The sequence below is a fragment of the Bos mutus genome, chromosome 16 (assembly GCF_027580195.1).
Source record: "Bos mutus isolate GX-2022 chromosome 16, NWIPB_WYAK_1.1, whole genome shotgun sequence".
In the NCBI taxonomy this organism is placed as follows: Eukaryota; Metazoa; Chordata; class Mammalia; order Artiodactyla; family Bovidae; genus Bos; species Bos mutus.
Genome location: NC_091632.1, coordinates 22,395,501 through 22,404,569, shown reverse-complemented (window position 1 = coordinate 22,404,569; position 9,069 = coordinate 22,395,501).

Sequence of the window (9,069 nt, the reverse complement as noted above, 5' to 3'; positions counted from 1 at the left end):
TGTTTCTTCCTCCTTGGAAAGGCATGTCTGGAGCCTGCACCATCAGGATCTGCTTACCTTATGGCAGATGTAGGAAATGGAGCCAAAGCTTGTCTGGAAGTTGTAGGCAGGGCTGTGACTCAGCCTTCCCTGGAAGAGTGGTGGGCTGGGGTGAGACCGACCACAGTGAACTTGTACTAGTGGAGAGAGAGTATAAAGGGCAGGCCAGCAGCAAAACAAACCTGCATAACTGCACCTGAATGCACCACCAGGGAAACTGGCTATTTCAAATCCTAAAAGATGATGCTGTTAAAGTGCTGCACTCAATATGCCAGCAAATTTGGAAAATGCAGCGGTGGCTACAGGACTTGAAAACATCAGTTTTTATTCCAATCCCAAAGAAAGGCAATGCCAAAGAAAGCTCAAACTACTGCACAATTGCACTCACACACTAGCAAAGTAATGCTCAAAATTCTCCAAGCCAGGCTTCAACAATACATGAACTGTGAACTTCCAGATGTTCAAGCTCGTTTTAGAAAAGGCAGAGGAATCAGAGATCAAATTGCCAACATCTGTTGGATCATCGAAAAAGCAAGAGAGTTCCAGAAAAACATCTACTTCTGCTTTATTGACTATGCCAAAGCCTTTGACTGTGTGGATCACAATCAACTGAGGAAAATTCTGAAAGAGATGGGAATACCAGACCACCTGACCTGCCTCTTGAGAAACCTGTATGCAGGTCAGGAAGCCACAGTTAGAACTGGACATGGAACAACAGACTGGTTCCAAATAGGAAAAGGAGTATGTCAAGGCTGTATATTGTCACCCTGCTTATTTAACTTCTATGCAGAGTACATCATGAGAAACACTGGGCTGGATGAAGCACAAGCTGGAATCAAGATTGCCAAGAGAAACATCAATAACCTCAGATATGCAGATGACACCACCCTTGTGGCAGAAAGCAAAGAAGAACTGAAGAGTCTCTTGAAGAAAGTGAAAGAGGAGAGTGAAAAAATTGGCTTAAAACTCAACATTCAGAAAATGAAGATCATGGCATCTGGTCCCATCACTTCATGGGAAATAGATGGGGAAACAGTGGAAACAGTAACAGACTTTATTTTGGGGGGCTCCAAAATCACTGCAGATGGTGACTGCAGCCATGAAATTAAAAGACGCTTACTCCTTGGAAGAAAAGTTATGACCAACCTAGACAGCATATTAAAAAGCAGAGACATTACTTTGCCAACAAAGGTCCATCTAGTCAAGGCTATGGTTTTCCAGTAGTCATGTATGGATGTGAGAGTTGGAGTATAAAGAAGGCTGAGCACCGAAAAATAGATGCTTTTAAACTGTGGTATTGGAGAAGACTCTTGAGAGTCCCTTGGACTACAAGGAGATCCAACCAGTCCATCCTAAAGGAAATCAGTCCTGAATACTCATTGGAAGGACTGATGCTGAAGCTGAAGCTCCAATACTTTGGCCACCTGATGGGAAGAACTGATTGATTAGAAAAGATCCTGATACTGGCAAAGATTGAAGGTAGGAGGAGAAGGGGAGGTCAGAGGATGAGAGGGTTGGCATCACTGACTCGATGGACAAGAGTTTGAGCTAGCTCCAGGAGCTGGTGATGGACAGGGAGGCCTGGTGTGCTGCAGTCCATGGGATCACAAAGAGTCAGACACGACTGAGTGATTGAACTGAATGAACTCCCTCCCCCACTACTGCATCTGCTCAATTCCCCACCCCAACGCCCCCCATCCCCACATTCCCCTCTGGTCCATTAGCATAGCAGGGGTTCTTGATTTTAGGGTTCTAAATCCCCATTCTGCCATCTGCAAGTTGTGTGACCTTGGATGTGTGGCTTAAACTCTCTGTTTCCTTATCTCTAAATGAGGATAACAACAGAATACACTATCTATCTGCATGGGATTAATTATACCCCCCCCCCAACCAAAATTCACATGTGACTACATTTTGAGATAGGTAGTTAGAGGAGTGAGTAAGTTAAAATCAGGCTGTTCGGGTAGGCCCTCCTCCAATCTGACTTGTGTCCTTATAAGAAGAAGGGACACCAAGGGCCTAGACACAGAGGAATGGCCACGTGAGGACGCAGTGCAAAGGTGCCCCTTGCAAGCCAGGGAAAGAGGCCTTGGAAGATGTTAACCATGACTGCACCTTGATCTTGGACTTCCAGACGCCAGGACCATGAGGAAATTGATTTCTGTTGTTTAGAGATTCCCCAGCCTGTAGTGTTTTGTTATCGCAGCCCTAGTAAACCAGTTACTCTTACCTGGAAAATCCCATGGATGGAGGAGCCTGGTAGGCTGCAGTCCATGGGGTCCCTAAGAGTCGGACACGACTGAGCAACTTCACTTTCACTTTTCACTTTCATGCATTGGAGAAGGAAATGGCAACCCACGCCAGTGTTCTTGCCTGGAGAATCCCAGGGATGGGGGAGCCTGATGGGCTGCCATCTATGGGGTCGCACAGAGTCGGACACGACTGAAGCGACTTAGCAGCAGCAGCAGCAGCAGTAAACCAATACACTACCTCATAGAGGTATTGTGGTGATTCAACTAGATGAAGCATCTAAATTGCTCTTCAAAGTTCTTGGCTCCTAGGTGTTTTCTATTAGTACTTTCACAGCGACTATGCAGCCACTTACTTCCTTTACTATCCATTTGTTAAGTCCTTTGGTATCTAAGATCTATCTTCTAGGCCTTGGGAAGGGTTAAGTTCAAGCTCTTTGACGCCCAAGTTGTGGGTTTCTTGCCTCCATCTCCAAACAGTCTGGGTGCCTAACCTGTAAGCGCCCACCTTAAAGGAAATCAACCCTGATTGTTCACTGGAAGAATTGATGCTGAAGCTGAAGCTCTACTTTGGCCATCTGATGTGAAGAACTGACTCATTGGAAAAGACCCTGATGCAGGGAAAGATTGAGTGCAGGAGGAGAAGGGGACGACAGAGGATGAGATGGATAGATAGCATCACCGACTCAGTGAACATGAGTCTGAGCAAACTCTGAAAGATAGTGAAGGACAGGGAAGCCTGGTGTGCTGCAGTCCATGGGGTTGCAAAGTGTTGGGCTCGACTTAGAGACTGAACAACAACCGGTAAGAGGTGCTCAGAAAACACTTACAGGCACAATATTCTTTCAATAAATATTTAAGGACTAGAGCAGGGGACAAGGCTGATATAGTCCCTACCCTCAGGGAGTCTATGATTTAGCAGGGAGGGAAGAGACATTGACAGCTTCCCAGGGGGCGCAGTGGTAAGGAATCCACCTGTCAATGCAGGAGACACGAGAGACATGGGTTTGATCCCTGGGTTGGGAAGACCCCCAGGAGTAGGAAATGGCAACCCACTCCAGTATTTTACCTGGGAAATCCCATGGACAGAGGAGCCGGTGAGCTACAGTTCATGGAGTTGCAAAGAAGTCAGACACTGCTGAGTGACTGAGCATACTCACAAGAGCCACTGAATTCGTATCATTTGGTTTGAATGGCTTCATTTTTCAATCAAGAAGCGGGTGCTGGCTAGGGCCTTGGTGACCCCAGTGTGAGAGAAGATGACAGCACATACTGTGTGCCTACTATGTGCCCGGCATCATAATAAATACTCTTCTGTGTTAACTTACATGATGTTCACAGCAGCCCCAAGTAGTCAGCTCTGTTATGTACATTTTACAGATGAGAAAACAGAGCTATAACTTTCCTAGGCTCAACTTCTAAGAGTTAGAGCTGGGATTCAAACTCAGAATCTGCATCAGAGCCCCAAATATGAGAAAGAGTGTATGATGACACCCTGATCAAAGAAAGCTCTGCCAGGCTTGTGACTTTGTTTCACCCCCGGCAGCCGCAGGGTCATGGTGGTCCCCATGACTCATTCCCTCTCTGTTGTAGAATGAGTCATAGATGGGGAGGCAGTGTCCGTGATGGATCTCCACCCTTCCCCGCCAGCCTTCAGGGGGGCTGTGTCCCACAGCCTCTGGGCAGGAGACCAGGACAGACCCCAACCAAGAAATATATCTGTGGCAGGGTGTTATCTCAAGGACCTCTGCTCTGTCTCCCTCTGACTGTGGCTCTCACCTTGTTGATGTAGACAATTGGACCAGAAGGGCTTTGTTTTTTCCGCCCCACACTTACTGTGTGTTAATGAGATGCCCGGCATAGAGTTAAGTATTTCCCATCTGTAAGAGACTTCTTTCAAGATCTAGGAGATAAATCTGAGATCCAAAGGGTTGCAGATCAAGCAAACACTGCAGGGAGGCAGTCTCGAACCAGTGGCAGGCACTCAAAACCTGTCTCCAAGGGAAAACGGTCAGGGCTAGAGAGAATCTGTGAAGGTTTTTGGAGAGAGCTGTGGGTGTACTCTAAGTACTACCCCACGCACATGGGGCTGAATGCCCGTCTCTCTCGCCTGGCCCCCAAGAACAGTGGTTCCCTTGGAGAGCCTGAGACGTGGCTCCTAATGTTTGGGGTCCTGACTCCCGCATGGAAAATAGAAAACGTGAGCAGGGGCGGGCTGGAGGCTTTGGCTGCAGAGCATAGGCAGAGCAACTGCTGCTTTGTAATTCTAGGGCCACATAAGGGCCCGGTGCTTCCAATGAGCCAGGTGTGGGTCTCTGCAAGAAAGAGACTGCCGTGGGGTCATCCTAGGGGCTGTCCAAGAGGAGGTCCTGGAGGGACAAATGGACTGCAGCAGAGGGACACCGGGGTACCTCCCAGGAAGGCGCAAGCCACTACCCTAGTTGGGAGAGCTGCAGAGGGGAGGAATCCCCCAGAGACAGGGTCCCCCATGAGCCCAGGAAGGACCCACCCGAGTCTTCCAGGTTCCAAGAGACAGGGGCTTGTCCCAGGACGCATGTGTGCCAGGTATAAGCCCCATGCTCCTTCACCTCGCCTCCTATCCTGCTCTTCTCCCACCTGGGGGTAGGAGGGTTGGAAAACCCAGCCGGCAACTGGGGTAGGAAAGCTGGCAAGGCAGGAGGAGGAAAGCTGCCAGCAGGGCAAAGTGGCAAGAGAGGAGTCAATCCCACCCGCTCCCTAGGGGCAGCGTTCCCATCTACAGCAGCCGGGCTGTCAGCTCTTGTGGCCAGTCCACAAAACTGGAAGGGGGGTGCGGGCAGACTGTTTCCAGGTAGAAGGCTTCTTCATTTAACCCAAAGCAATCACCTGTGAAGAAACATCAGCTTTCCTTTAAAGACAGACCACCTCTAGTGCATTTTAATTATTTTGGACGATTAACATTTCGTGTATCTCTGTCTCATCACCACCCCTGAAAAATGAGCTTTTTCGAGCAGGTTCTCCAGCTCATTCTCCTGTGGGTCCCCTACATGGGACCCATCACCAGAAACTCTGGAAGATTCGATGACTCACCCAGGCCTTTCAGGGGCACAGCGATTGTATAAAGTGAGATACAGGCATAAGAAAGATCAACCCACTCCATTCTCAGATAGCTCCAGCTGAACAAATATACAAGCCATGCCTCACTCTTTTCTCTCCCTGCGTTCTCAAGCAGTAGGTGGTACTAATAAAAATACCACCTCGTGTTTGCACAGCACTTTACAGTTTCAAAGCCACTCTTGCAGCCTGAAGTCGCTCTCCACCCACCCCCACTCATCCCGAGTCCTTCCCATCCCGTTTTCACCCACACCACTGCTTTTCCTCATGGCTGGCACGGTGCCAGCCTCTGCCAGGGAGAGGCCGCGTGCCCCCTCCTGGGGCGTCCATGTGTTACGGGAAGCGTTGCCTCACAAAAGAGTCAGCCGGCCAGAAATGTGGGCAGAGAGTGAAGGGCAGCGTGTTCAGGTTTGGTTTATTATGTTCTCACAGCCTTGTTTATAGTAGAGGTGAATGACATTATTCCACTTTGCACAGTAATGAAACAATTCAATGAGGATGAGCTGCTACAGATGCGCCTGCGCCCAGTGACTCGGCAGCTAACGCTGCCTCGCCTGGAGGGCACACAAGCACAGCCACCGGTTCTGTCTTTGGAAGAGGGGAGGGAGCCAAGGGGCAGAAGGGAGGAAGAAGCAGGAAGGGGACCAGTGTATCGACAGGACCCGGCCCCCACAGCTGGGACGGCCAGTGGCCTCATCCTGCCGACTTGGACCACGGCATCGCATGATTCGGCGAGGTCGCAGGGACAGGAAGACATCTCCGCGATTGGCTTCTTCCTTCTCAGTCTCATGCCAAGTGGCACAGGCTCCCCGTGCCAGGGGGTGACTTCGCCACCTCTTTTGCTTTCAAAACGGAGGATGCAGATTTAAAGAGGGCTAATGCTTGGCAGATTGCAGGAGAGCCTCAGATGGAAAATCACTAATTCCTCTGCCTGGCTGGGAAGTGGGCACAGACAGGGGTCAGGAGAGGTCTGGGTGCTCTCGATGATGGGAGACATCCTGCCTCTGAACTCACCACTCACCACCTCTCCTTTCCGGTTTATGGAGAAGCAGATGCCACAGGAGCAGCTTGTCTTCATCCCACCCGCAGCCCCGCTGCTCAACCACAGTGAGTTCACGCCTTGCCCTCACACCTGGACACCCGGCCGTGCCGGGGACACGTGCCCAGGGCCTGCACCCAGCGGCTGGGCCTGCAGGTTGGGCAGAGAGCCATTCACAGCTTTGGTTAATCCAGAGCAGCAAGTTCTGCAGAGAGCACCAGAGAGTAAAATCAACTAGGAGCTTCCCAGCTGCCCACCCGGCTTGAGACCAACAAGGGAATGGTGAGGCGCAGAGCAACAACCCAAACCCCACGGCGGCCTTGGCAGAGAAAGCCTCAAAGAGCTTGCACTTCTGAGGGTGTGACACCCTCCACTGAGAAATCTGAAGCTGTCATGCTACCACTATTATTACTGCTATGCACTCCTCACCCGCTACCTAAGACCAGCTCCCATGTTTCATGGCCTTGGGCACAGAGGCACAGCCTAACATGAAATGAGCAAGCACATGAGTGCATGAACACAAACAAAAAACAGAGAAGCAGCCCACGAGGCAAGCTTGGAGGAAGCCCTGTGAACAAGAGCCGGAACCATAGAAAACCCCAAGGACCCCTTCAGCCCCCACCATTGGCATACCCCATGCATGCAGCTGGGACAGAAATATTTTTATCTCAAAAGAGCAAGTCAGAGAGGGCACAGAGACAGCCACCCTAGGAGTCAGATTCAGGGCTGGCAGGTTCCTGGTTATTGTGCTTGTTTGTGGCTGGGTGTGCTCTAGCCCTCTGAGACCAGCTGGAGACCACCACCCCTCCCTCCCCATTCCTCGGGTCCAGCTTCCCAACCTCATCTGCACATTGAATTCACCTTTGGAGCTTTAAAAACTACTGATGTTTGAGTTCCAACCCCAAGCTGTCTGGGGTGGGATCTGGACATTTGGGTTTTTTCAACTTCCCGGGTGGTTCCACTGAACAGCCAAGGGGGAGAGCTTCTGTCTTAGACCACTGTCTTAGACCATCTTTTTTCAAAGTATGGTTCACAAGCCACTACGTACCTGGGAACTTATTAAAAATGCAGATTTTTGAGTTCCACCCCAGATCTATCAGATCAGCATCTCTGGGTGTGGAAGCTGGGAATTAGCAATTGTAACAGGCTTTCTGGGTAACCCCTGCACATCCTCAGGTTTCATAATAGATGCTGCTCAGGGATCCTTCCTCACCCCAGAGGTGCCCAGAGCTCTGAAGGGTTGTCATTGATGATGTTGTATTTGGTTTAGCGAGGGCGACAGGAAATCTCACACCAGCCCCCAAATCGGTTACGACTCATGTGGGGCTGAAAGGCCACTCAGGGAGGAGAGCAGCCCTAAACGTCACAGCTCTGCCCGCCCACTGCACGGCTTGCGCCCGGAAGGCAGGCCACAGCACAAGCCCGGCACAAGGCGCCAAGGAAGACGGCAAATGGGAGAAGCGGCCCCTGGGGATGCCCCCCTAAGGAGGCAGAGGAGGGCTTGTGAAGAGGGCAGGGGAGCGGGTGGGACAGGGTGATGGGGAAGGTCAGGGATGAGGTATGCTCGGATATTGCTCTAGATGTTGTAAACATTTCTCTTTGTTTCGTCACAGACCAGAATCTGGGTTGGCATGACCAAAGTGCCTGAAAGAAGCATCAGAGCAGAGAGCCCTGTGCCACTTGTGGGAAGCAGAACATAAAGGGTGTGAGGAAAGCTCCACCCATGGGAAGATCATCTCTGTGGTGTACTAGTCTAGTGCTCTTAATTGTCTCTCTCTCTCTCTCTCTCTCTCACACACACACACACACACACTCTCTCCATGGGAGTACCATAAACATAGCTATCACGTTCCTCTACATACAAACACAAACCCACCCACCCTTCACTTAGTGGCAAATTTCGGGATACCCAAGCTGGGTCCTTCACACCTCCCCATCGTGGGAGGAAGTCACCAGGCTCCATGACACCACCATCTGCTGCCTTCCTTCCACCAATAGTTTGGGAAGAACCCTAGGCTCCCCTGTACAACAGTCTTGTTCAGACTTTTCTCCTGGGGACAGTGGAAGTGGTAAAAAGGCCCCTCTTAGAACGTTTCATGTTTCTGTAACTCAGTGCTGTTCCAATTTACATGCCCTTCATGTTCGACAGTAGAGTTGGCAGCAGATGCACGTTTTGTATGTAAACAACGTTGGAAATACCCTGTTTGAGAATTTGATCATTAAATTAATTCTGGCAGCGTAAGCTAAGGATGGTTTTTCACCAATGAGGACGGGGGAATACTACCCGATCTAACTAGGAACACCCACATAAGGCTGCAGAGTTCTTGAACATGAAATTCCACAGGTCTCTTCAGGAGTCCTGTGTTCTCTCTCTCCTTGATGGTTTATACAGACACATCAACTCTCATTCACAAATGCTCATAGATACACAGCAGGGCAGCGGACCCTAACAGCCAGTGGGACTCAAGAGCCTTCTTGGCCTGTTGTAGCTGTAGCCGAGGAAGGAAGAGATTCATGAAGCTGCTGGACGAGAATGCAAACGTGGAATACCCTCACATTTAAAGAGGCCCATCCTTCCCCCAGGACGAGACAGCTTCCACCAAGGCCTCAGTCACCTGTGCTGCAGAACCCACACCTGTGTGGCTTCAT